At 37.6% G+C, this 27,585-nt stretch overlaps 1 long non-coding RNA gene across 12 annotated transcripts in view; it reads left to right on the forward strand.

The window, feature by feature from the left end:
• The window catches only part of LOC125799072 (uncharacterized), a 188,020-nt gene that overhangs the window by 74,755 nt on the left and 85,680 nt on the right, over nt 1-27,585 (forward strand). For 2 of the 12 annotated variants that reach the window (XR_007437908.1, XR_007437903.1), the window contains exon 1: nt 10,250-13,938. The exons of 9 other annotated variants lie outside the window; for them this stretch is intronic. This is a non-coding gene — a long non-coding RNA (uncharacterized LOC125799072). Of the gene's footprint in view, nt 1-10,246; nt 13,939-14,794; nt 14,878-27,585 lie in introns of those variants that run through there. One more of the 12 variants, XR_007437899.1, reaches the window with a different exon arrangement.

Here is a 27,585-nt window from a genome sequence, read left to right on the forward strand (position 1 = left end):
GTTTTCCAGGTCGTCGACCTTCGCCTGTAGGAACTCCGCTATCTTGGACAGTTTAGTGACTTGGGCATCGTGGTTGTTGAGCGAGTCCTCCGCCACCCAGAGTCGGTTTTCAGCTTCCTCCAGTCTGCCCTCGGTGGCAGTAACTCGTGACACTAAAGTGGAAAACGAATCCTCCACCGAGGAGTCGGAGCCAGCGATATCTTGAAGACGGCCCTCGACATTATCCAGGCGACAGCCGATAGATCTGAGTTCAGCGAGGAGAGTGGCCATGTTTGTTTGAGTGTTAGCATGGTCGCTAGCTTCGTCCTCCTCAGCAGATTCCGGAACTTGCTTTTTCTTTTCTTTGAGTCTCTGGGACCGCGTAGATGAAAAAATTGTAAAATCTTTGTCCCCAGGGGTATCAGCCATAATTACATCGATGTTGAGACTGTATTAAAGAAATTAAACCGAGGTGAAAAGTAAATAAAAAGAAGCGTAGGGACGGAGCGAAAAGACTAAGCGGCCATCTCCGACCTGGTCACGTGCCGCCACCCCCCCCGACCCCATTTCTAAATTGGAGTAGATCAGCGTAATAGAGTTTCCAGCTTGTCCTTAACTGATACATTTAGTTGAGTTGTTTATTTTAAATGTTATAAACAATTTAAATAAACAAATTATTCTTATTATTATCATATTATTATTATTATTATTATTATTATTATTATTATTATTAGTAGTAGTAGTAGTAGTAGTAGTAGTGTTGTTATACAATGTAGCAAAAATACGAATGTAAAAATATAATAAAATAGTAAAAAAAATATATATAAAATTATCAGCCTTTCACAGACAAGCACTGTTATAATGATTACTGATTTACAAACCTTATTTTTCACCTTATAAGCTGTTACTTTGGAACAATAAATATATTATCTATAACAGAAAATCTCATGAATATGTAGTTTAACAAAAACATTTTGTTCATTCACCAGTTACAATGAATGATAATCATAGTTTTGTAAGGTGATGAGTACCAGGGTCATTCCTGAGATTGGGTGCCATTTCGACCTTAAACCTTTTTAAAATTAAATATTATTATATTTTACTAATTCATTTTTTTATTATTTTCATTTTTAAATACATTTTATTTTATTACTTTATTGGTGAAGCTCAGGCATACAATTTGTAGCATTTATTTAAACATTTGTATGAAGTCTTTGACCTAGTATGTCCACTGTGTTACAGACATATGCATAACTGTTTATGTAAATGTACAACACATTAATGATGAAGAGCCAGCATGTCCCTTTTTAGCTTTGAAGTATTTTTTTTATCTATTGTTTACAGATATTTTATGAAATTTGTGTCTGAATTCTCAGCAGTACATGATTTCACTTGTTATATTTAGATAAAAATGGATTCTATAAGTATTTTGTTTATTTTTAAGGATGCATGATTTGGCCTCCCTTACAAATAAAATTATTTGTATTATCTTGATTACATTATAGACAGAAAACTTATTTGTAACAGGGCAGACGTAACAGGGTGGGCAAATAACAAATAATAAATGATCTGACTACAAAATGTAAAATATTTATTGATTTTTTTATCACATAAAATTTGGTTATAACCTTTCTCGGCCGCCGGGAGAGTGCTTTTCCCTATTTTTGATTTATTAAAAGGCATTGAAGCAGAGAATTGAAGCACTTGGGGCTTTTATTTTAACTGAAGAAAGACTTACTTCACAAACTCAGAGGGCTGATACATTCAGTCGTAATAATAATAATAATAATAATAATAATAAGAAGAAGAATTATATTATTATTTTTATTATTATTATTACGACTGAATGTATCAGTTAAGGACAAGCTGAAAACTGTATTGCACAGTAATGGTTTTAAGTGTATTTCTTAATAAAATAATAATTTGCTAACACGCATTATCATAATATATATTATTACAGTAAAATAAATAACTTAAATTAAAAAACTGATACAGTTACTTAAGAAACACCAGTGGCAGAGTCTTGTTTATTTTTTAATTTTTTTTTATTATAATTGTAGTAAGGAGTTCTTTACAGAAGAAAGACTAAATAAAAAAAAATGTATACATGCGTTGCCATAAGACACAATGCAAATTATAAATCGCTGAACAGAAACAACCTCAACTTATTATTTTTTTCTTGGTCTTTTAACCCTTACCCTCTCTCCCATATTCTCAATTTACTCACACTAACCCACACAAACAAAAAACTAAAAATAAAGAAATAATAATAAAAAAAAAATAAAAAAGGGGGGGGGGGGATTAATCTGATGGCAAAGATTTTAGTGATTCAAAATAGGTCAAAAAGGAATCCCACTTATTATAAAATGTCGAAATGTTACCTCTCAGAGTGAGTCAAATTTTCTCCAATTTAAGAAAATGAATCATATCACGAAGCCATATTGAAATTGAGGGAGGTTTTGAAGACCTCCAAAGCAAAAGAATACAGAGTCTTGCTATTAATGATGAAAAACCAATAACCTCTGACTGAGCCTGTGAAACTGTAGGCAACCGTGAGGAAAGACCAAACATTGCTATGAGTGGACAAATAGCGACACTGGCACCAATAACTTCTCAGAGTAATCTGACCAAAATTTATGAATACTGGGACACGAAAAAAACATATGCGTTAGATCACATGGAGAAGTGGAGCACCTCTCACATTCGTCAATAACTGATCCAGGATAGAATTTAGATAATTGAGATCTAGAATGATGAATTCTAAAGAGTACTTTAAACCGAATTAACTGTAATCTGGCACAAGGTGCAACAAAGCGCACCCCCTTAACTGGCCTGTCCCAACATTTCTCAGATAATTGGAAACCCAGTTCAGCCTCCCACGTCTGTTTGATTTTAGTAAGGGAATGTATGTTTATATCCATGAGGTAGGAATATATCTTTGATATAAGTGACCTCTGGAAAGGATCTAAATCCAACAGATCTTCCCAAGTCTGATTCAGTGGAATATGGGTAAAATTTATAAATAATGAAGATGTACAGTGCCTAATTTGAAAATAGCAAAACAAATGTGAGGAAGGTAAGCTAAAGGTTTCCGATAATTGGGTGAAACTACAGAAGGAACCTTCCTCATAAAGGTCAACAAAGGACCTAATGCCTTTCCCATGCCATAATTTAAAAGCTGTATCCTTTAGACCAGGAAGAAATAAGTGATTATTTAAAATGGGCATCTTTGTAGAACCTAATGTAAATTTAAAATGGGACCTAAATTGAGAACAGATACGAATAGATGAAAGAACCATTGGATTATTTGTAAGTGTTTTACATTTAACAGGAATCGGGGCAGTAAGTAAAGCAAGTCCAATTCTCCAATTTACACCAGAATAGTTCAGGAGAGTGAAGCCAGTAAAGCATCTTATGAATATGAGCTGACCAATAATAATATAAAAAATAGGGAAAAGCAAGCCCACCATCGAATTTGAATCTTTGTAAAAGAGCCTTCTTCACTCTGGGTGATTTCCCATCCCATATAAATGTGGAGATAAGCTGGTCAAGTGATTTAAAAAACTTTTTGGGTAAATATAGGGGGATTGTTTGAGACAAAAAAGAAACCTAGGTAAAACATTCAACTTTATTACATTTATCCTCCCAACCAATGAAAGGGGAAGAAATCTCCATCTCTCCAAATCTGATTTAAATTTATTAAGCAAAGGCGAGAAGAGTGAAAAAGGTATGGCAGGTATGGACCAAATTTCTTTAAAAGTGAAAAAACTGAAGGAAGACTACGGATAGGATCGGTCACATATAACAATAAATCATCTGCATATAAGGCAAGGCAAGTTTATTTATATAGCACCTTTCATGCACAACGGTCATTCAAAGTGCTTTACAAATTAGAAAATACACAGAGAACTCAAATTAAAAAAACATGTAAAAGAATAACAGTAAAAATGGAAATAAAAACTAAAATAAGATTAAAGCATGATTGATTCAAACATGATTAAAACAAAGAGAAGTAAAATTAAAATCATGTAAAAGAACAACAAGGAATTAAAAATCATTAAAAAAAAAAGAATAAAGCATGAATAAAACATGATATAAAAGTGCCGTTACAGAATAAAAGTGGGCGGAGCTGCAGTGTTTTAAGCTGAGCTAAAGGCCTGATCAAACATGTAGGTTTTTAGTCTGGATTTAAAAGTGTTTATTGTTGGGGCTCTTCTAACACTCTCTGTTAACTGGTTCCATTTAAGAGCAGCATACTAGCTAAAAGCTTCCTCTCCGTGTTTAGTTTTTACTTTAGGCAGCTCTAACTGACCAGTTCCTGATGATCTGAGAGTTCTGCTCGGCTCATACTGCTGGAGCACATCAGATAAATATGCTGGTCCTGCACCATTAAGGCATTTATAGACCAGTAACAGTACCTTAAATTCTATTCTGTAACAGACTGGTATCCAGTGTAGGGATTTAAGGATGGGGGTGATGTGCTCCCTTCTTTTACTTCTAGTCAGAACTCTAGCTGCTGCATTCTGAATCAGCTGAAGCTGTTTGATGGTCTTTTTTGGGAGTCCAGTTAGGAGTTCATTACAGTAATCAATCCTACTAGAAATAAAGGCGTGGATAAGTTTCTCCAGGTCTGATTTAGACAGAAAATTTCACCCAGAGGAATCATATATAAATTAAATAAGAGTGGCCCAAGAATTGAACCCTGGGGTACACCACAGGTCACTGGCACAGTCTCAGAAACATTATTTTCCATTTCCACAAAGTATTTCCTTCCTTGAAGGTATGAACTGAACCATTTTAGGACAGTTCCAGAAAGTCCAACGCAGTTCTCTAGTCTATCTATGAGAATGTTGTGGTCAATGGTGTCAAAAGCAGCACTGAGATCAAGCAGTAGTAGAATAGACATTTTTCCTGAGTCTGTGTTTAAGCGAATGTCATTGATAACCTTAATTAGCGCAGTCTCAGTACTATGATTGGGCCGGAAACCTGACTGAAATTGGTCTAGACAGTTATTTGTGGACAGAAAGTGCATAACTTGCTTGAAGACAATTTTTTCAATTATTTTTCCAATGAATGGTAGATTAGAGATTGGTCTGTAATTGTTTAATAAGTTTGTATCTAAATTTTTCTTTTTTAAGAGAGGCTTCACAACGGCTGTTTTTAATGCATTTGGGAAAACACCCGACATGAGTGAGGTATTTACTATTTGACGAATGTCTGCTGATATTGAGTAAAAAACATTCTTTAAAAACTTGGTTGGTAATGTATCAAGACTGCAAGTGGATGATTTGAGGTGACTCACTGTATCAATTAAAACTTCATTAATAGTGCTAAACTGGGACATGCTGACTATGATGATTTTGCATGGTTTTGGAGAGCACATGGGCTCGTTGGAGGATATAGATGTACTGATGGCTTCTCTGATATTGTGGATTTTAGTATTAAAAAATTTAGCAAACTCATTACATCTCTCTAGTTGAAACTAGCTCAGGGGTCATGTATGTAGGTGAGTTAGTTAGTCTGTCAACCACAGTGAAAAGAACTTTGCTATTGTTAATATTATTGTTAATAATGCTAGAGAAGTAGGATTGTCTACATGTGCACATTATTTTATTGTAATCACGCAGTCTATCTTTAAAAATTTCTTTGTGAATGTGAAGCTTGGTTTTACGCCATCTGCGCTCAGCTTTTCTGCATTCTCTCTTTTGGAGCTGAACTGCAGCATCATTTCTCCATGGAGCTTTCTGCTTGCATGGCATGGTTTTAACTCTAACTGGTGCAATCTCATCTAAAACTCTAGCAGTTTTTGAGTTAAAACTATCCAGCAGAGTATCTACAGAGTCTGATGGTTTGCATGGTGCAGAGCACACTTTGCTCACAAAAAGTTCAGCTGTCATGTCATTTATCTGCCTTTTCTTGTACCTAATCTGTCTGGTTTCACTGTGTATTGAAGTCCACATTTCAAAGAATACACAGTAGTGATCTGACAGTGCAACATCCTTAATAGAGGCTGATATGTTGAGACCCTTCGAAATAACCAAATCCAAAGTGTGACCATGACAGTGTGTGCTTCCAGTCACATGCTGAGAGAGTTCAAAAGAGTCAAATACATCGTAGAGTTCTCTGGCATAATTATCATTGGGATTGTCAATGTGAATGTTAAAATCACCAGCAACAATAAAATGATCAAATTCAGTAGAAATAAAATACAGCATATCTGTAAAATCATCAATAAAATCAGCATTTACTAGTAATATTCTTGGTGTCCCTTTTAAAACTGCGCCTAAATATTCAAAAGATGTGAAGTCACCAAGTGATAACTGCTTGCATTGGAAAGTATCATCAAACAGCATAGCTACACCTCCACCTTTCTTGCCGGTACGTGAGACATTTAAAAAGTTAAAGTTTGGTGGAGCCGACTCAATTAATACACTTTCAGCACTACAAGAACTTAACCATGTCTCTGTTAAAAACAGAAAATCAAGCCCATAATTTGTAATAAAATCATTAATTAGATAGGACTTGTTTGTAAGAGATCTGATATTTAGTAGAGCTAACTTAATAACCTGTGCGTTTTGTTCCAAAGCCTGTGGGTTACAATTTACATACTGCAAGTTGGATATATTCACATTATCTGACCTATACTCCCTGTTCTTTCTGCTTCTGATAAGAACTGGAATGGGGAGATAACTGGCACACAGGGTCCGTACTTATTTGAAAACATGTACTGCTGACTTCACCGTTGTAGCAGCACGGACCCAAAAGATATCAGTTTGCTGGATTACTTGTGGCGGCCTCTTCCCTTATGGTGGAGGGAGGTGGGAGGGGCTCCTGCTGGTGAAGAAGTCGGGAGCGGAGCTGTCTGTCCGGTGGTTTAGGAGCTTGTCTCTTCTTTTTGGGTTGTGGGGGGGGGGTTTGTTTAATTCCTTCTCATGTTCATGTTCACTGGGCTTCATTTTGGTCCCCTTTACTAACTCCTTGATTGGGGAGTGTAGTGGTGGTGAGAATGGGGGTTGCTGGGTCCGTGAGGCAGTAGGTGACTGTGGAGGAGAAGTTGTGCTGATTTTCCGCTGTACCTGAGGACTCGCTGACAAAGAAAGCGTCAGCCTTGTCCCTGCAGATACCAGCTTCTCCATGGTTGCTGGGAAGTTCAGGTGGGGTGATGATGAGGTGGAGATGGAGGATGATAATGATGAGGTGGAGATGGAGGATGGTGTGGAGTGTTCATGCAGTTGCGGTGTTTCCGGCAGCTGATACAGCAGAACATGGCTCCCATCCGATAACTCCGCAGTCTCTGTGGGGAGAGGATGTTGTGTCTCTGTAGTGCAGACAGTGTCTTTTGGTGTTAAAGCTGACGTGTCTTCACCAGTGGGAACAGAGAAGTTGCAGAGAGAAAAAATGAAGTTCTCTGACAGGAATTTGACTCCCCTCTTGTTGGTGTGCAGTCCATCTCTCCTGAAAAACTCTCTCTTCCCAAAAAACAGATTGAAATTGTCAATGAAGTTCAGTCCGTTTGACCTACAGGTTTTCTGAAGCCATATGTTTAATGCTAACAGCCTAGAGAACATATTGCAGCCCCTTGCAGGTAGAGGACCACTGATGAATGTCTGAATGTTGAATTTGCGCAGTGTGGTAAAAAGATCATTAAAGTCCCTTTTTAACACCTCAGACTCCTCTTTCCTTGTATCGTTCTTTCCAACATGAACAATAATCCGTTTCACTGTTCTGTATTCAGCCAGTAGTGCTGGAAGCTTCTCATTCAGTTCAGAAACGGTGATGTTTGGCTCACATCGAACGATAAGTTTCTGATTATTCATGCCATGAACAGAGTCATCCCCCAAAACAAGGGTGTCTGCTGTGGCCCCAGCCTGGAGCCCTGTGGCTCTACTGGGGTGTTTTGAATGGCTGAATCTTCTGGTTCTTTCTGTATCATACTGGCTGGTATTAGGAAAGTCATTAAGGTCTTGCAGTGGCTCAAATCTGTTTTGCAAACTAAGTGACTGGAACTGATTTCCTCTGGCTCTGTGCTCTGATCTCCGAGCAATAGCTTTAGCATTAGCATTAGCCAGATGTGATATGTTAGCAGGAGTGGAGGATACTACAGAGCTGTATGTGGCATGCCGTTTGGGTTTAGCTCCAATGCGAACCCATTGCTGGTTTTGCCAATATCTTTCAGCTGTACTCACATTAGGAATGTCCACATGATCTGCTGGTCCAGTTCTGTTCGTCTCCACTGCTCGCTGCTCCGTTGAAATCCGCGCCCGTTGTCCGCTGGCAGCACTCCCACACTCCGATGGTCCTCGAACAGCGCAGAAATGCCAGTCCTTAAACTCTGATAACAATGACCGAAAATTTGTTTCCAAAACAGTCATTCTTTGTAGAAGATTGTAGCAGTTCTGGCAGCACAGGTGCTCTGAACCCACACAAGGAGGCATCTTGTAGATTTCTTCTTTAGTACTCTACAGGAACTTTTTTAATTCCTGTGCCTATGGCTCTACTATAAAATGTCCAAAAGAAACTAGAAAAAAAATAAAATAAGAAACAAAATATGGTAGTGCTAGTGCTAATCTAAATAATGAGCTCAGACACTGTAGCTCGAAAATGTCTAAAAATAAAGAAAAGTATGAAAGATAGCAGAGCTAAGCAGAGAAGCGTCTGAACGGCACAGAAGCAGGAAGTGGAGTCTTTTTTATTATTAGTAATGAAGTCATCTATTGAAGCACAAATAAATGTATTGAATTCATTGTTTGACAGTAAAAGTGAGTTGAATCTCCAAATAGAGGGGAAAGTGTGTCGGTTAGTACACTGTATATTTATAGTATGAGGTGCATGATCAGAAATGACTATTGAATGATAGTCAGTCGCAATAACTTGTCCACAAAAAAGTAATCTAAACGTGAAAATTTATTATGCGGGTGAGAGTAGAAAGAAAACCCCTTAGCTAGCGGATTGTAAAACCTCCAAGAATCGACAATTGAATTTTCAGTGATGAACTCAGAAATTACTTTAGACATTGATGATGGAGTGAGAGAACGTGGATTTGAGTGATCCAAACCTGGATCAATAGTACAGTTAATATCTCCACCCATAATTAAAAGATGGGTATTTAAGGAAGGAATTGAACGAAAAAGATTCTGCATAAAATTAGGATTATCAAAATTAGGGGCATAGATGTTTACCAACAACACTTTCATGTCAAACAAGGTCAAACAAAATCGGGGATAAACTGAATTCCTTTTTTAATTAAAATTGCAACACATCTAGATTTGGAAGGAAATGTAGAGTGAAATTTTTTTTCCGACCCACGGGAAAATTCAACTTGGAGTGGTCGTCCCTGATAAGATGGGTTTCTTGTAGAAAAGCTATGTCTAAATTCAAACGCTTCAAATGGGCATTCACCTTTAGATGCTTAACCATATTGTTCAAACCATTAACATTCCAACTGCCAAATTTTAAATTAGGTCCACAATTGAAGTTACGTTGTGTATAATTGACCATTTAAATTAGTAGGGCAACGTGAAAAAAAATGAAAAACAATACAATGCCAGCAACAAAAAAAGAAAATCTCAAAAATCTCATGAACAATTTATCCCCTTCCCCAAATTTAACTCAAAGACCATGTTCTCCACTGAATTGGGGATCATCAACCATCTCAAGTATACAAGGATACGCACGCACAAAAACTATAAGGCACATAATACCGGAAATGACAAATATTCAAGAAACGACCCAGAAAACATCTAGCTCTGTTAACATGACGTCAGATCGACTAGCGACGTATGAACAAATAAAACCTAATGGCAAATGCAAGAACATATTGCTTAACATATTGCTTAATTAATATTAATAGCTCTACTGCTCTCTGGATGTATTGATCTCTTATTTGCTTATTAAAAGATACAATGCGCACAAACTACACTCATCATTTACACTTGCTAGCTGTTGTCATGTCTGTTGCCATTTGTAAAATCGCAAAACACACTATGGATTTAAAAAACACTTTATAAATCTTCAGAAGCGTAAAAGTGTAAAAAAAAAAGAGCTTGAGAGTGCATTTCCGGGGCTGGGCAGTGCATGTGCTAAAAATTGTACATTTTGTTAAGGGTTCAGGCTTCAGAGATCCACTTTTTCCAAGAATTGAGTCAAAATGTTAAAAAAAAAACTTAAAAACAACCATTCTATGGAATTCCTTGGCCCAGAATTGTATGGAAAAGTGTGCTCATTTGACTGTATAGGTTTTTAACTGAAGGAGCTATGCCAGTTTCTTCATATTTTTTTAGGTTCGGATTTGGGATAGGTGTAGTAAAGGGTTAAAAATAAGCCCCACAGGACATTTTTTGTCCTGTGACTTGTCATAATCTTAAAGTAGACTTCAAAGATTAAGAAAAACCCCAAGATGTTTTTATTTAATGCACAGGATTTTAGTATAATGTGAAAACATACAGGCAAATTTACATTTTTTTGCTATTTGTTTTATATTTTTGTCCCAAATTTGTAAAAAACTTAATAACCATTTCGTTAAATTCCTTGGCCCAGAATTGTATGGAAAAGTGGCTCATTTGTCTGTATAGGTTGTTAACTCAAGGAGCTATGCCATTTTCTTCATATTTTTTTCCGGTTCAGAATCAGCATAGATGCATAAATGTCATGGGAAATTATTTCATCCTGTTACCTGTCAGAATCTTAAAATAGACACTCCAAAGATTAAGAAAAAAACAGGTGGCGAAAAAAAAAATCCACTATGTGCTCGTGGACCCCTGTTTCCATCTAGACTAAATTTCATTGGCCACGGAATTTACCACGCCCACACCTAATTTCATTGGCCACGGAAGGTTTGGCGCTTGAGAGTGCATTTCCGGGGCATGACAGTGCACATGCACTGTGAAGCCCCTGTTGCACACGGGCAGTCTTGGAATCAGTTCAGACTTCAGCGCCGCGATGTCCTGGACAAGCAGAGCAGCACTAGCTCCAGGTGGGGCTACTGCCTCAGGAGACGGCGGGGACGCAGACTGGATTATAGGCCGGAGGGAACTCTAACTCACGTCCGCTCCATGCGGTGTCAGAACCGGAAGTCCGTCTTGTTTATTTTTAAATGTCATAATGTTAACGGATTTTAGAAATGGAGAGCATACAAATGGTATCAGACGTATTAGGAAGAGCAGCAAGTGTCGGCAATGCAATTGCCGACAGACTTATAAGTGCTGCCAAAAAAATTCGATTTGTAGTCTTCATTTTTGGCATGATGAAAAAGGGAATCGATCTCTTTCTCAGGTACGTGCAGCAATGTAGGTAGGTGGTGCTAATGAGCTTAATAAAACTATGGCTATGACCAAAATGGCTTAATACTCCCTCATAAGTGTTGCGCTATTTAGGGAGACACTATGTAGTTCACTAACTAGTGGTAAAACAGGAGTGAATTCGGACACTAACTCATCATTATCATGCGCCAGCACTGATCGCATAAACACACACAGATGAGAGAGGGGTTTAGCCGCGTTTAAAACTCCATAAAGCAACTGAGCTCTGAATTAAAGATAGTGAAGCTCTGAGCTGATCATGAAGTAATTTATATGCCTGTTATATTTGCGCTGATCAAAATATTAATATTATTGAACTACATGAAGAAAAACTGAAATTAACAGCGTACACCGGCTCGCAGTGTTGCCAGATTGGGTGGTTTCATGCCAAATGTCGAGTTGTGTCTGAAATTGTCTGTAGGAAACGCTGCAAGGTTATGTTTATGTACTGTATTTACTTTTTTGGTTCGTGTGTCCTGTGATACAAGGCAAAAAACACATAATACAAGCATGCAGATAAACTAATTTAAAGATATTTTTTTTGTAATCAGTGATTCGTCACATATTGAAGGTATTTTAGTTAAGGTCATGTTGGAATAAACCCTGTAATATTGTTAATATGACGAACATCAGCTGTTTTGGTGGTTTTCTCAGGATTTTGGCGGATTTAAAACACGTTTTTTACCCAGTGAATTGGTTTTATCTGAATTACACTAACAATCTGGCAACCATGATGGCTCACTGTCCGCTCCGTTTCTGCGTCTGTCTGTTGCTTAGTAGCGATTTTTTCAAATTATAAAATAGTAAAGATCTAAATAATAAAGGCAGTTGTTTATTCATAGCCAATAATATTATAAATACATACACACTACACGTATTTTATTATATTGACATTTAAGAAATATAAATAACCATTAATTGTTGAATAATATATTTATTGACATCCATGAGCTTTTTAATCACGGAGGACTTTTTTTCTGGCATTCGGCAGAGAAATTGAGCTGTGTTGAATGAGGTCTCCCTGTAGACTTTTATATAATATAATATAATATAATGTGATAGTACATTCTATATAACATTAAATTTGATGTAATAGAATAATAGTAATAATAATCACGGAAGACTTTTATTATGACATTCGCCGGAGCCATGGTGAGAGAGGTCTGCGCACAAACGCGCTCTCGAGCCGTATACTATGAAACGCCAAAAGGCCCAAAAAACGCCTGGACCAGACGCCTTTTATCGCCTTCTGTGTGGGTTTTACGCCATAATATACGCCGTATGATTTCAAGACGCCGTAATATACGCCGTATGATTTCACGACGCCGTTAAAAACGCCGCTAAAAGCACAGAAGACGCCGTTTCCCACGGCGTTTTTCGACCCTTTTGGCGCGCCGTCTCAGTGCAACAGCGTAAAAAGCGGCGTTTTAGTGTCTGACTGCGTCCGAAATCGCATACTTCCATACTAAACAGTATGCAAAAGCAGTATGCGAGATGGGGTAGTGTGTCCGAATGCGCAGTATGCGAGTTTAGGTACGCGAAAAGTTCCCGGATGACATACTGCACCGGGACAGATTTTGAAGTATGCAAGCCCTGCACACTTCACCCGCTCATATTTCCCAGAGTTCCAAGGGGGGCGGCGGAAGCGAAGCAGAGGTTGAAGATGGCGGACAGCGGTGACGCGGGTCTTTACAAGTTTAAGTAGAATGTAATCGGAATAATAGAAAATATCACCACTTAAGTACCCAAAGTAACGTTATGAGTAATTTTGTGAAGAATGATACGCATATTTTATTTGATTTTTAATTTATTAACTTCGCTAACGCTAACTTGCAAGTGTTTAAGGCTACCGTCAGTACGCGCTAAGATAGTCATGCTAGCTCGCTCGCTAACTAGTTAGCCAGCCAAGCTAACCTAGCTAGCTTAATGTTGTATTGTTAGTAAAGAAATGTAGCGCTATTTCAGTTACCTAGGATCACAGAGTCGAGTAAGTTGAGCGGTTGTGTGGGCTAAACGTGCGGGATTAGCTACAGCTGGTGTTAGCTAGCTAACGCTAACTAGATTTGTTTGTTCTCTTCTGAATGTAGTTTTGAATTTTGTGTTTTAGTACCTCTATTAATCTCGCTAGCACACCGTTCAACGTGGCTTAATGGCTCATTCTGAAGTATCTAGGTTAGCTAGTTTCCTGAACTGTCTTTCTGTAATTTAAAGTATTGCTGAGTTAATTTGGCTACAAATGTACTTGTAAGTGGTTTGCAGGTTACGTTGTTTAACTAGTTAGGTAGTTAGCTATATAACGTAATGTTAAATAAAGTTGAATGGCTAATCTAGCTGGCTATTTTAGCATTTTCATTTTAGTTTACATCTTGGCTGCCTAGCTTAGCTGTCATACAATTGTGATGAAGTTGGTGGTTCACCTTAGTAGCTAGTAATAAGCCAAAACTATACTTTTAAAAGAAATAAATCTTGCTTTGAGGTAATTGATGCTAAATATTTATTATTGTTGTAACCCTGCTACAATATTGTCACATTTGCCATTCCATTTAAAGCTAAAGTTTTATATTGCAGGGAGTGATGAGGACACCAGGGAGCTGATCCGGTGGAGGGTGGCCAATGAGGCCCTCTTCACCGGAAAAAGAAATGCAGCAGTTCGAGGATTTGAGTAAGTAACTTAACTGTTTATTTAACCTAACTTTAGATATGTTTTACAGCAAATTACCCAATGTTAAATCAACACTGACTGTACAAAATGTACACTCACAATTGTCTGTTAAATGTGTTGTAGTGTATGTGGTAATGTTGTAGTATTAAACGTTTGCTTATTGAAAGCAGTGTGTGGACTGTAGTAATAATTGTTGTGTGCATTATGTTTATAGAGCCTTCGTGTTCGTTTTTGTAAAAAAAAAGTGCTCAGGTGTCTCTGTATAGCTCTTTTTTAATGGACTGTTTTAGGGGTGTGTCCAAAATGACCGGATTCCAGCTTTGCTAATGAATATTCATACATGCAAACAGCATGCAGATATCTCTCCTCTGATTGGCTAGGAGCACTGCGACGCCCCTCCGCCGCTCTGCCGCTCACTGCCTCCCACCTCCTAACTGATGAGCGGTGATGTTGCGTCGCTTCAGCTCCGCCTCTGGGAGTTTCTCGAGCCAAGGTGGGCTGGTCTGTGAGTTTCTGCCTACGTAGGCAGAAAGATAATTCAAAATTCACCCGTTTTTCGGAGGGGGGGAGGGGGGATTTCTTTGCTTAGCTCCTGCAGACAATTCCTCACTAATGCTGCGAGCTCGTACGTCTTGTTCACCAGCGAGTTCACGTTCCCCATCACCACTGTCAGTATACAAGGCTTGTATTTCCAGCTGTTCTCCCATTGTTTAGCCTTTAGTTTAGCTCCGGCTTTGCAGCCCCTGAAGCGTCGCCTTGGCTCCAAGTGCACGTCTGTAGTCAGAGTCGTCTTCAACAGGCAGAGTCTGGTACTGGTTGTAAATTCCTTCCTAACTGCAGAATATCTGTTCCGCAGGATTGCCAGGCGCAGGATAGCTGCATGATGATGGACGACGTGCATGTGATGCAGAGGTGCTGGCCACAGGAGGCAAAATTAAGGTATTAAGACAATTAAGACATTATTGGTACACAATTTTACTGCTAATATTTAGTATTTGTTATTTACATATAAAGCCTTTAAACAGTATTTTATTAAGAATGCACCCATGTTTGTAGTTAACAGGACATAACATGCACAAAATTAATAGAGAATCTAAAGTACAACCTGATTAATTTAAAAAACAGAATTGTGTATGTGTATGTTCAGAATTGTGCATGTAGCTTTTGCACTGGTTGACTGGTTAAATCAACATCATGCAAGGTTCCGGTAATGACGTGCTCGCCTCGGCTCCGCTACCTTTCTGTAAAATCCTGGAAAATACTCGTTATATGAGACACTGAACAACATCTTAAGTCAGCAATGATGCCTCTTTCACAAAGGAAGTCAAGTAAAATGACTAGTAAGCCGACCCAGTCGAAGTTATCTGACTTCACTTCTAAGGTGAGCGCTAAAGCTAGCGGTGACAATGGCGGGGCTAACACGGGAACAGACCAGGTAATGGAGGAGGATAATTGTGAGTCGAATGAGAAGGAAAAGACGGTTGAAATTGGCTCAGACGCAATATTGGCTGCAATCGCAAGCTTAAAGTCTGATTTCTCCTCCAAATTAGACGGTATTCTGTCAGCAATAGAGAATGTGAAAAGAGATGTTAATGAATGTGCCGAGCGGGTCGGTGAGGCGGAGGTCCGGGTATCTGCTGCAGAGGATAATATCACCAGTCTGATAGCCAGGGCTCAGGCTCTTGAAGATAAAGTTATCTTGAAGAAGTTATACTAAAGACTGGTGAAGGAGAACATGCCAAGATGCATGAAAACTGTGATTAAAAACCAGGGTTATTCCACCAAAAATTGATTTCTGAACCACATTTTAAGGTCTGATCAATATGAAGTCTGAAAGCTCTGCAAATAAATGCTCTAAATGACAATATTTTTATTTGGAATTTGAGGAAAATGTTGTCTGTAGTTTGTAGAATAAAACAACAATGTTCATATTACTGAAACGCAGAAATACTGCTACTGCACTACGTAACTCAATGAAAATGTGTAAGCTTTGGCGACATTTTGAGTAAAATCTTCTAATATTACTGTGCCACACCATTCAGATGCAGCCTGCCTATAAATGCATGTGTGCAGCTGTCCATGAGGGGGAGCTTATAGCAAATATTTATATTTACAGCACTGGAGTAATAGTAAATTGCCCTTCCCTACTGTTTATAAATGGTTTAATGTACGAGTTTACGTTTTGAAACAATGGTATTTGTGTGTTCAGAGTTCCTGATGGCCACCACATCATCCATGCTTATGGCTTCACGAAATGGAGAAGGTATGGTATTTTACAAATGGCGTTGCACTAACAACCATTAAAACCATATATTTTTAAATATTGTAGGAGAAGCGTATAAACACAATTCACTTCACTAAGAATAGATCAAACTAATCTTTTATAATGGTTTGTATTGACAATACAATACAATACAAGCCTGAGAAATGGCTACCACATCCAAGGAAGGCAGCAGGCGCGCAAATTACCCATTACCGACACGGTGAGGTAGTGACGAAAAATAACGATGCAGGTCTCTTTCGAGGCCCTGTAATCGGAATGATCCTAAACACATGGGTGAGGACCCATTGGAGGGCAAGTCTGGTGCCAGCAGCCGCGGTAATTCCAGCTCCAATAGCGTATATTAAATTTGCTGCAGTTAAAAAGCTTGTAGTTGGACTTCGGGAGTGGGCTGGCGGCGTTATTCCCATGACCCGCCGGGCAGCGTGTGGGGAAACCAGAGTCTTTGGGTTCCGGGGGGAGTATGGTTGCAAAACTGAAACTTAAAGGAATTGACGGAAGGGCACCACCAGGAGTGGAGCCTGCGGCTTAATTTGACTCAACACGGGGAACCTCACCCGGCCCGGACACGGAAAGGATTGACAGACTGATGGCTTTTTCTCGATTCTGTGGGTGGTGGTGCATGGCCGTTGTTAGTTGGTGGAGTGATTTGTCTGGTTAATTCCGATAACAAGACTATAATGCAAAGTTGTAAATCAGTACATATTTTAACTGGAAATAAGAAATGAGTAACATAATGTAATGCATGAAAATTTTTAATATTTTGCATTTAATTTTTTTATAGATTTGGAACGTGAAGACCACGAGTGCACGATCATATTTTAATTTTGTCATCCTCCTTCCATCCAACCAAGATCATTTTTTTAGTCATTTTATTAGTTTTTAGTTTTTAATCTTTTCTGTTCTCAAATAAATATTTGCAATTCATGCATTTTACCCATTGTTGAAGTATGTTGTGTAAATGTCTTGATAATGCAGATTGTGAGAAGTTTCAGCTCTGGTAAGAGAGAAGGGCTGCACACTTTCCCCCAGAGGAGAGGGTATCTACTTCAGCACAGTCACTGGCAAACTGGAGAGAACCTTGACAATAAGATCCCTTTTGCTCTTCATATCTGGTGCTTGACTGGTAAAAGCCCTCAATCCGGCCTGCACTTTTTGGTCTGGTTAATTTGGATTCTGGTTAATTTTTATGCCTGGTGCAGTGTGTGTGAAATACAGTAATCACAACAACCACACCAAGACCTTTGAGACAAAATGGTCTTGTTCTGGTCCCAAATGAACTCTGTAGCAGTTTGTTTGTTATGAAAAAGCCCTGCTGAACACTATGGCAAAGTTAATCATGCTGATCTTGCTGGTTGAACATCTTTATCCTTCTTGATAATGCTGGTCAGCCACCTTGGTCATTCTTGTTTATGCTCCACCAACTTAGGTTTTTTGTAAATTGTGCATAATATGCTAAACCTATGTTTGAGAACTCATTGACAATCATGACATGTTTGGTGTGAAACAGCTCAGCATAAGAACATAAGCCTCAATAATTATTTAATAAATTTTTAAATTTGTAAACAATATGGCCACAATATGCAAATTAGACCTGTAACTTTTGAATGCTTAACCTGACATCCATGCCACTTCAGACCTTTGATCATAACATGATTCTCAGATACCCTGTCAGTTCATGTAGACACACACCAGAGGGGGCGGAGCCAATATTAGATTACTGTTTCTCCTGAACTATATACAAGCTATCAAGCTCAACCTTGGCAATTATCATATATGGCCCATGTAATAATGGTACACCAAAGGAAAATTTGATATGTAACATTTTGTAGTCAGTACTTTTCAGTATTTTTTTTTATTAAGAACCTGGAGTAGTTTCACCAAATGACCACTAGAGTGCAGCAAGACACCACATTAAACCTGCTTAAATACCCCTAAATTATTGGATATTGCCATATATTACAGCTAATAAGCTGTCCTTATGTCAGCAGCATGGAGCATCCAAAAGAGGGCGCCATTTTTAAAAAATATAATAATTATATAATTTCACTACTTTTTACTAACTTACTGAAGCACAAAATTGGTTTGTTAACATCACTGAGCTTTGAACTTCATAGCCAGGTTTATCCAGTCATGAGAAAAGGTATTTAAGGTGGCCGATTGCAAGTTGTTCTCCTATTTGAATCTCCTCTGTGTGGCATCATGGACTCATCAAAACAACTCTCAAATGATCTAAAAACAAAGATTGTTCAACATAGTTGTTCAGGGGAAGGATACGAAAAGTTGTCTCAGAGATTTAACCTGTCAGTTTCCATTGCATGTTTTTACTACTTTTTAAGCATCAAGAGCTCATACCTCAGGACGTTTAATACCCTCCTCCCAGTGCCCCCGTATGTTTTCAACAATATTATTCTAAATAAATACAATTTCACTAAACATACTTGCTGAAATATATCCATGTATATAATGAAATGAATATTCATTAAAAAAAATTATGTTATGCATGTTGTATATGTCGCAGCCACTGAACGATGCATCCTTGGGGGGCTAACAATGAAAAAAAAACAGTTGAACTGATTGCATTATAAAGTCTCATGTATTGAATTAAACAAAAACAGCAATTTGCTTTTAAAATGTAAATCCATGTATACTGTCACTTTGCTTTTTACTGTGAAAAGGGACTGTAGTGTAGTGACTGCTTTTCAATTTGGTACTAATTCCTCTCCATATGTAAGTATAACTTGCTGGTATACAGTTAAAGAATGTAGCTCAATATTACTACTTAACACTGAAATGGTTTTTAGACTATCAAAAGATCCTACTTTTTTAATGTTGGTAGCATTATCTAAGAGGGTAACATAGGGTATCAAAAATATCCTGTAGTTTTAATGCTGTGTCAGCATTTTTTAAAAGCCCTCAAATACCAAACCCTCTGGGTACCTTCAGAGCACTGAGATCAAAGAGCCGGGCTATATGCTTGGAATGGATCTCATGGGTCCATTTCCAAAGAGTAAGAAGGGCAACGTCTACCTGTTTGTGATTGTGGACTACTTTACCAAGTGGATTGAACTGTACCCTTTACGTGACAGCAGAGGGCATCGTCTCTGCAGAATCCTGAGAGAAGAGATCTTCACCAGGTGGGGTGTGCCAAAATATGTCTTATCTGATCGGGGTCCTCAATTTCTTAGCCAACTGATGTCAGACCTGTGTAAAATCTGGGGAGTAACCCAGAAACTTACAACTAGTTACCATCCTCAGACCAATCTTACAGAACGGGTCAACAAAGTTTTGAAGACAATGATGGCCTCATATGTGAAGGAAAACCACCAAGACTGGGATAGGTGGCTGTGTGAATTCAGGTTCGCCATTAACAATGCCAGACACGAAACCACAAAGAACACTCCTGCTGAGCTGGCACTAGGCAGAACCCTGAAGGGTCCTTTGGAGAGACTTATTTACCATCAGGCTGTGATGCCAAACCATCCCTCATATTCCCTTGTTGAGAGACAACACCAGCTCAACGAGAAGGTGAGATGCTCAGCTCATGCGGCACACCTCAGACAAGCCAGGTATTATAATACCCGAAGGAAAGATGTGCACTTTCAAGAGGGAGATTTGGTCTGGGTGCGTGCCCATCATATCTCTAAAGCTTCTGGAAATTTCTCTGCTAAATTAGCTCCTAAGTGGATGGGGCCTGTCAAAGTGGAGAAGAAGCTTGGTCCAGTGAATTATGCAGTCATGGGATTGCGTCCTGGGGATCAACAGGACGTTGTAAATGTGGCAAATTTGAAGCGATACTTTGGTGCTATTCCCCGGTAGCCTCCAGCTGGGGGGGGGGGGGGGGGGGGGATTATGTAATGCCACTACATAAGGGGACCTGTGGTAAGACCTATTTGTGATTAATACTATCATTTATTTCAGATTTATTTCAGGTCGATATTCTCCTTCAGGATCTTTTGGTAGACAGCAGAATTCATAGTTCCATTTATCACAGCAAGTCCCCAGAGCATCACACTACCGCCACCATATTTTTCTGTTGCTATAATGTTCTTTTTCTGGAATGCAGTGTTTCTTTTACGCCACATGTACTTGGACACACACCTTTGTCTCATCGGTCCACAGAACGTTTTCCCAAAAGTCTTGGGGATAATCAAGATGTGTTCTGGAAAAATTGAGACGAGCTTTAATGTTTTTTTTTTGCTCAGCAGTGGTTTTTCGTCCATTTTTGCTCAGTCTCTTTCTGATGGTGGAGGCATGAACACTGACCTTAACTGAGGCAAGTGAGGGCTGCAGTTCTTGTTGGATGTTGTTGTGGGGTCTTTTGTGACCTCTTGGATGAGTTGTCGCTGCACTCTTGCGGTAATTTTGGGCGTCTGGCCACTCCTGGGAAGGTTCTCCACTGATCCATGTCTTTGCCATTTGTGGACAATGGCTCTGACTGTGGTTCGCTGGATTCCCAAAGCTTTGGAAATGGCTCTATAACCCATTCCAGACTGATAGATCTCAATTACCTTCTTTCTCAATTGTTCCTGAATTTCTTTGGATCTCGGCATGATGTGTAGCTTTTAAGGATCTTTTGGTGGACTTTACTTTGTCAGGCAGGTCCTATGTAAGTGATGTCTTGATTGAGAACAGGCGTGGCAATTTTTAGGCCTGGGTGTGGCTAGAGACAGTGTACTCATGTGTCAGAAACCACAGTGACGGTATGTTTTAACAAGGGGGCAATCACTTTTTCACACAGGGCCATGTAGGTTTGGATTTTTTTTCTTCCTTAATAATAAAAACCTTCATTTGAAAATATCATTTTGTGTTTACCTGTGTTGTCTTTGACTAACAGTTAAATTGGTTTGATGTTCCGAAACATTTAAGTGCGACAAACATGCAAAAAATCAGGAAATCAGGAAGCGGGCAGACACTTTTTCACACCACTGTAAGTGGAAAGTGTCAAAATAAACAAATTGTAAAGATACATAAATAACTCCTACATAAAATTCATTAATTTATACACTTATTAAGGTGCCATTCCATATGTCTGTCTTTGTTAAAAAGCATAAAACAAAGTATTTCAGCATGAAAGCAGGTATTTCTAATGTATAACAGCGTCCTGAATCATTACTCCATCTCTGCTGTTTGTAACAAACAAAACCGTGTAAATCGGGTAAAAATTGGTAGAGTTGTGATTATTATGGGTGTATTAATCACCTTCCTCAGTGTAAATTAATGCACTGGGAGCGCAGAGTTGCCTCCGCCAATATGGCAGCCATGCTGACACGCCAGGAGGCAGGTTATGCAGCGTCTACGTATAAGATGTTGATGCACACACACACACGTCATCACCTAGTCATGTAATGTGTAGTTATTTATATCGATTACTTTACTTCTTAGCCTTCCACATGTTAATAATGCAACTAATACTATTTTTTTTGCATATTATTAGGACCAGTACAAATGACTGGCAAACTCATCCCTGATCTTGGTTTCTTTGTTAGGGTATAACATGAACCAGCAGAGGATGACTCGCCTCCGTACAACACTGTGTGATTTCTTTCTTGACCTATAAATCAGCAAATGAGGTGAAACCCAGCATCTTTGAAAATATAATCTATATAATCTAGTCAGAAATACATAAAACTGTAGTAAATAAAACTTAGTACTTTATTTTTGTATTGCCATTGTCATTACTTGTATATTGTTTTAATTATGCCTCGTAACTTTCTTTTAACATTGTTCTGCATCTGCTGAAAAGCTTTAGGGAGATGAAGATTTCATTTTTCAGCACGATCTGGCACCTGCTCACAGTGCCAAAACCACTGGTAAATGGTTTACTGACCATGGTATTACTGTGCTCAATTGGCCTGTGTTACTGTCCCAATACTTAATAGGCCATGGTCTAGGGGTGTAGAGCGGAACCAGTAACATTATTAAGATATGGATCGCTTAAGGTGGAACTTGAAACTGGTATCTAAGGAGTGAATTGACTGGAGAGCAGGCAGCTTAAAGCAGAACAAGTAATTTAGATTTATTTAGGCTTTTCTTTACTTTACATTTATGCAGCAACAAACAGGGGAAACATCAGAGACAGACATGATTTGGATTAACCTCACCTCAGAAAGAGAAGATGAACGGTACCAAAGAAAAGAACAGAACAAAACAAAATCACACTAAGCTCTTTTAAGACACTAGCCTAACTACCCAAAAGAAAAGGAATAAACAAACAAAAACCTGTCTAGCTACACTAGTCTTATAATACAAAAATACATATGTTGGTACCCGCCCTTTTAATCTAATGTGTTTATACAATGAATTACCTACGTGGTGGAATGTAGGTGCGCGCACAGTCTAACCTGTTCTCAATCTGAGGGGGAGAAAGACATAAAATTCAGGACTGAACAAAAACAGAGCTTGTGAATAAAGCACTACTTCAGTAACACAGAGAAGCAAGATCTCGACTAGTTTCTGACAAAAGCAGTAAGAAAAGTGCGTAACGGCCACAATAAAACAGAGTGAAACCACAATAAAAACGGAGTGTGCAAACGGGCCTCCATAATGCCTCAGCAGTGCCACAGGCTGATTGCCTCCATGCCACACCACATTGAAGCAGCCATGAAGCAACATATAGATAAACATTACAATACATATTCTCTGTGTTGCCTGAGTTACATGAATTTAATACACATAAACAGCCCACAAATACAGCTACAAACCACAAAAATATATAATATACCCAGCAATCAATGCTTAATTTTCCTACAAGTACAGGCATTCAACAAATATCACTCATTTATATGACGACAGTACGCCAGAGCAGCCAAAACATTAAGTACACACAAAAACTCACCAGTCAGGCAGCCTATTATTGTAAATGAGTTTCACATTGAAGGACAGCCTTTAAAATGTTTTTTTTTTAATATGATGTGACTCAATAAAATTAAATGAGTTAATTATTTCATCTGTGAATACTAAAACAATGTTAAGCCTCCTAGCGATGTTATTTAAAGTTTCTACCAAACTGGTGACCCCATTTCTAATATGGAGTAGATCAGCGTAATAGAGTTTCCAGCTTGTCCTTAACTGATACATTTAGTTGAGTTGTATATTTTAAATGTCATAAACAATTTTAATAAACCAATTATTCTTATTATTATCATATAATAATAATAATAATAATACTACTAATAATAATAATAATTATTAGTAGTAGTAGTAGTAGTAGTAGTAGTAGTAGTGTTGTTATACAATGTAGCAAAAATATGAATGTGAAAATATAATAAAATAGTAAATAAAATAAAAAATATATAAAATTATCAGCCTTTCACAGACAAGCACTGTTATAATGATTACTGATTTACAAACCTAATTTTTCACCTCATGAGCTGTTACTCTGCAACAATAAATATATTATCTATCACAGAAAATCTCATGAAAATGTAGTTTAACAAAATATATAACCTTTCTCTGCTGCCGGGAGAGTGCTCTTCCCTATTCTTGATTTATTAAAAGGCATTTTACACAGCAGACAATTGAAGCACTTGGGGCTTTTATTTTAACTGAAGAAAGACTTACTTCACAAACTCAGAGGGCTGAACTTATGGCTGAACTGCTTGGAGAAAGAGGGCGTAAGTGATTTCTCAGTTTTTTTCATTTGAAACGTGGTGACTTTATCTAAGAGAAAATAAAGAGAAGATAAAAGGGTTAAGGAAAATCACTTGGATTGATAAATTCAATTTGATTTAATAATTGTTAATCTTCTTTATTAATTGTTCTAAAGATTTATAATTGTATTTTCATGATGAAATGTAAAGACACCACACATTGTTCATGTAGTGCCTTATCCAGAACCAACTTTCGGTTCCCCATTTATGATTATATATAATCCATTGCTCTAAAGTAACAGCTCATGAGGTGAGAAATTATTATTATTACTATGATAAAGCGTGTTAGCAAATTATTATTTTATTAAGAAATACACTTAAAACCATTACTGTGTAACAGTAATTTTCAGCTTGTCCTTAACTGATACATTCAGGCGTAAGAAGAAGAAGAAGAAGAATAAGAAGAAGAAGAAGAAGAAGAAGAAGAAGAAGAAGAATTGTATTATTATTATTATTATTATTATTATTATTATTATTATTATTATTATGTTATACTTGAGAAACACCAGTGGTAGAGTCTTGTTTATTTTTAAGCTGTTTATTTTTAAATGTCATAATGTTAACGGATTTAGAAATGGAGAGCATACAAATGGTATCAGACGTGTTAGGAAGAGCAGCAAGTGTCGGCAATGCAATTGCCGACAGACTAATAAGTACTGCCAAAAGAATCCGATTTATAGTTTTCATTTTTGGAATAGTAAAAAAGGGAATCGATCTCTTTCTCAGGTACGTGCAGCAATGTAGGTAGGTGGTGCTAATGAGCTTAATAAAACTATGGCTATGACCAAAATGGCTTAATACTCCCTCATAAGTGTTGCGCTATTTAGGGAGACACTATGTAGTTCACTAACTAGTGGTAAAACAGGAGTGAATTCGGACACTAACTCATCATTATCATGCGCCAGCACTGATCGCATAAACACACACAGATGAGAGAGGGGTTTAGCCGCGTTTAAAACTCCATAAAGCAACTGAGCTCTGAATTAAAGATAGTGAAGCTCTGAGCTGATCATGAAGTAATTTATATGCCTGTTATATTTGCGCTGATCAAAATATTAATATTATTGAACTACATGAAGAAAAACTGAAATTAACAGCGTACACCGGCTCGCAGTGTTGCCAGATTGGGTGGTTTCATGCCAAATGTCGAGTTGTGTCTGAAATTGTCTGTAGGAAACGCTGCAAGGTTATGTTTATGTACTGTATTTACTTTTTTGGTTCGTGTGTCCTGTGATACAAGGCAAAAAACACATAATACAAGCATGCAGATAAACTAATTTAAAGATATTTTTTTTGTAATCAGTGATTCGTCACATATTGAAGGTATTTTAGTTAAGGTCATGTTGGAATAAACCCTGTAATATTGTTAATATGACGAACATCAGCTGTTTGGGTGGTTTTCTCAGGATTTTGGCGGATTTAAAACACGTTTTTTACCCAGTGAATTGGTTTTATCTGAATTACACTAACAATCTGGCAACCATGATGGCTCACTGTCCGCTCCGTTTCTGCGTCTGTCTGTTGCTTAGTAGCGATTTTTTCAAATTATAAAATAGTAAAGATCTAAATAATAAAGGCAGTTGTTTATTCATAGCCAATAATATTATAAATACATACACACTACACGTATTTTATTATATTGACATTTAAGAAATATAAATAATCATTAATTGTTGAATAATATATTTATTGACATCCATGAGCTTTTTAATCACGGAGGACTTTTTTTTCTGGCATTCGGCAGAGAAATTGAGCTGTGTTGAGTGAGGTCTCCCTGCCTTACGATGTAGACTTTTATATAATATAATATAATATAATGTGATAGTACATTCAGGCGTAATAATAATAATAATGAGAAGAAGAAGAATTGTATTATTATTATTATTATTATTATTGTTATACTTGAGAAACACCAGTGGTAGAGTCTTGTTTATTTTTAAGCTGTTTATTTTTAAATGTCATAATGTTAACGGATTTTAGAAATGGAGAGCCTACAAGTTTTCTCAGACGCGTTAGGAAGAGCAACAAGTTTCGGAAATGAAATTGCAGACAGACTGATAACTACAGCAAAAACAATTAGATTTGTTGTCTTCGTTGCTGGAATTGTAAAAAAGGGAATCGATCTCCTTCTTGTGATTATCAGGTACGTGCAGCAATTTAGTTAGGAGGTGCTAATGAGCTTAATAAAACTATGGCTATGACCAAAATGTCTATTAAAGGGCGCAGTACTTCACGTGAAAGGCTAGAGTGCTGACGCAGAAGATGGAGCAGCAGATCAGAGAAAGGCTTGGTGTGGTGGAGGATATAATTCTGTGGCTTGAGTGGAACAGGATTAGTCAGGAGAGGAACCAGCGGGAGAGAAATGAGAGGTTTGAGAGGGAACTGACGGAGAGGTTGGAGCGGGAGAACTGGGAGAAGTTGGAGCGGGAGCTGAGTGAGTGGATGGAGCGGGAGCTAAAGAAGACAATAGATCGGGAGCTGAGGGAGCTTGTGCAGGGACCTAATTGTTAATTGTTAATATTCTAATTGTTAATCTTCTTTATTAATTGTTCTAAAGATTTATAATTGTATTTTCATGATGAAATGTAAAGACACCACACATTGTTCATGTAGTGCCTTATCCAGAACCAACTTTCGGTTCCCCATTTATGTTTTATATATATATATATATAATCCATTGCTCTAAAGTAACAGCTCATGAGGTGAGAAATTATTATTATTACTATGATAAAGCGTGTTAGCAAATTATTATTTTATTAAGAAATACACTTACAACCATTACTGTGTAATGCAGTTTCCAGCTTGTCCTTAACTGATACACTAAGTCATAATAATAATAATAAGAAGAAGAAGTGGAAGAAGAAGAAGAATATTATTATTATGACTGAATGTATCAGTTAAGGACAAGCTTTAAACTGTATTGCACAGTAATGGTTTTAAGTGTATTTCTTTATAAAATAATAATTTGCTAACACGCTTTATCATAATATTTATTATTACTGTAAAATAAATAACTGTTAAATTAAAAAAACTGATACAGTTACTTCAGAAACACCAGTGAAAGAGTCTTGTTTATTTTTAAGCTGTTAATTTTTAAATGCCATAATTTTAACGGATTTTAGTAACGGAGAGTCTACGAATGATATCAGACGCCATCGGAAGAGCAACAAGTTTAGGAAATAAAATTGCGGACAGACTTATAACTACAGCAAAAACAATAAGATTTTTTGTCTTTGTTGCTGGAGTAATAAAAAAGGGAGTTGATTTCCTTCTAGGGATTATGAGGTACGTGCAGCAAAGACACCATCGATCTGGTGTGGAAGCTGGATGGTGCCGAAAATCAACGTATTTGGCAACATCAGAGTCACAACCGCCGCTCAGGGCTTACAGTCCCCTACACCCGCATGTAAACTCAATGGTGAATGTAAAATAAATACGAGAAACCGTTAAAAAAAACGTAAAATAGGGGGGAAGAGAGAGAAAGAGAAAAAAAAATATATATATAACTAAGTCAAACAAATAACGAGTTCTGAATACGGCCAAAACCTGGCCACAATTAGCATTGACTCGCTGCATCTAAATCCAAATAAATCCCACCAGTTAAATAAGCATTCCACCTCTATAAAGAAGAAATTTGCATTAAAATGAGTTCAGTCCGTGTTGTGATCAAGGGAAGCAACGAACTTGCGTGCTGATTCTGGATTATCAAACAGC

Source organism: Astyanax mexicanus, chromosome 2 (assembly GCF_023375975.1).
Source record: "Astyanax mexicanus isolate ESR-SI-001 chromosome 2, AstMex3_surface, whole genome shotgun sequence".
Taxonomy (NCBI): Eukaryota; Metazoa; Chordata; class Actinopteri; order Characiformes; family Acestrorhamphidae; genus Astyanax; species Astyanax mexicanus.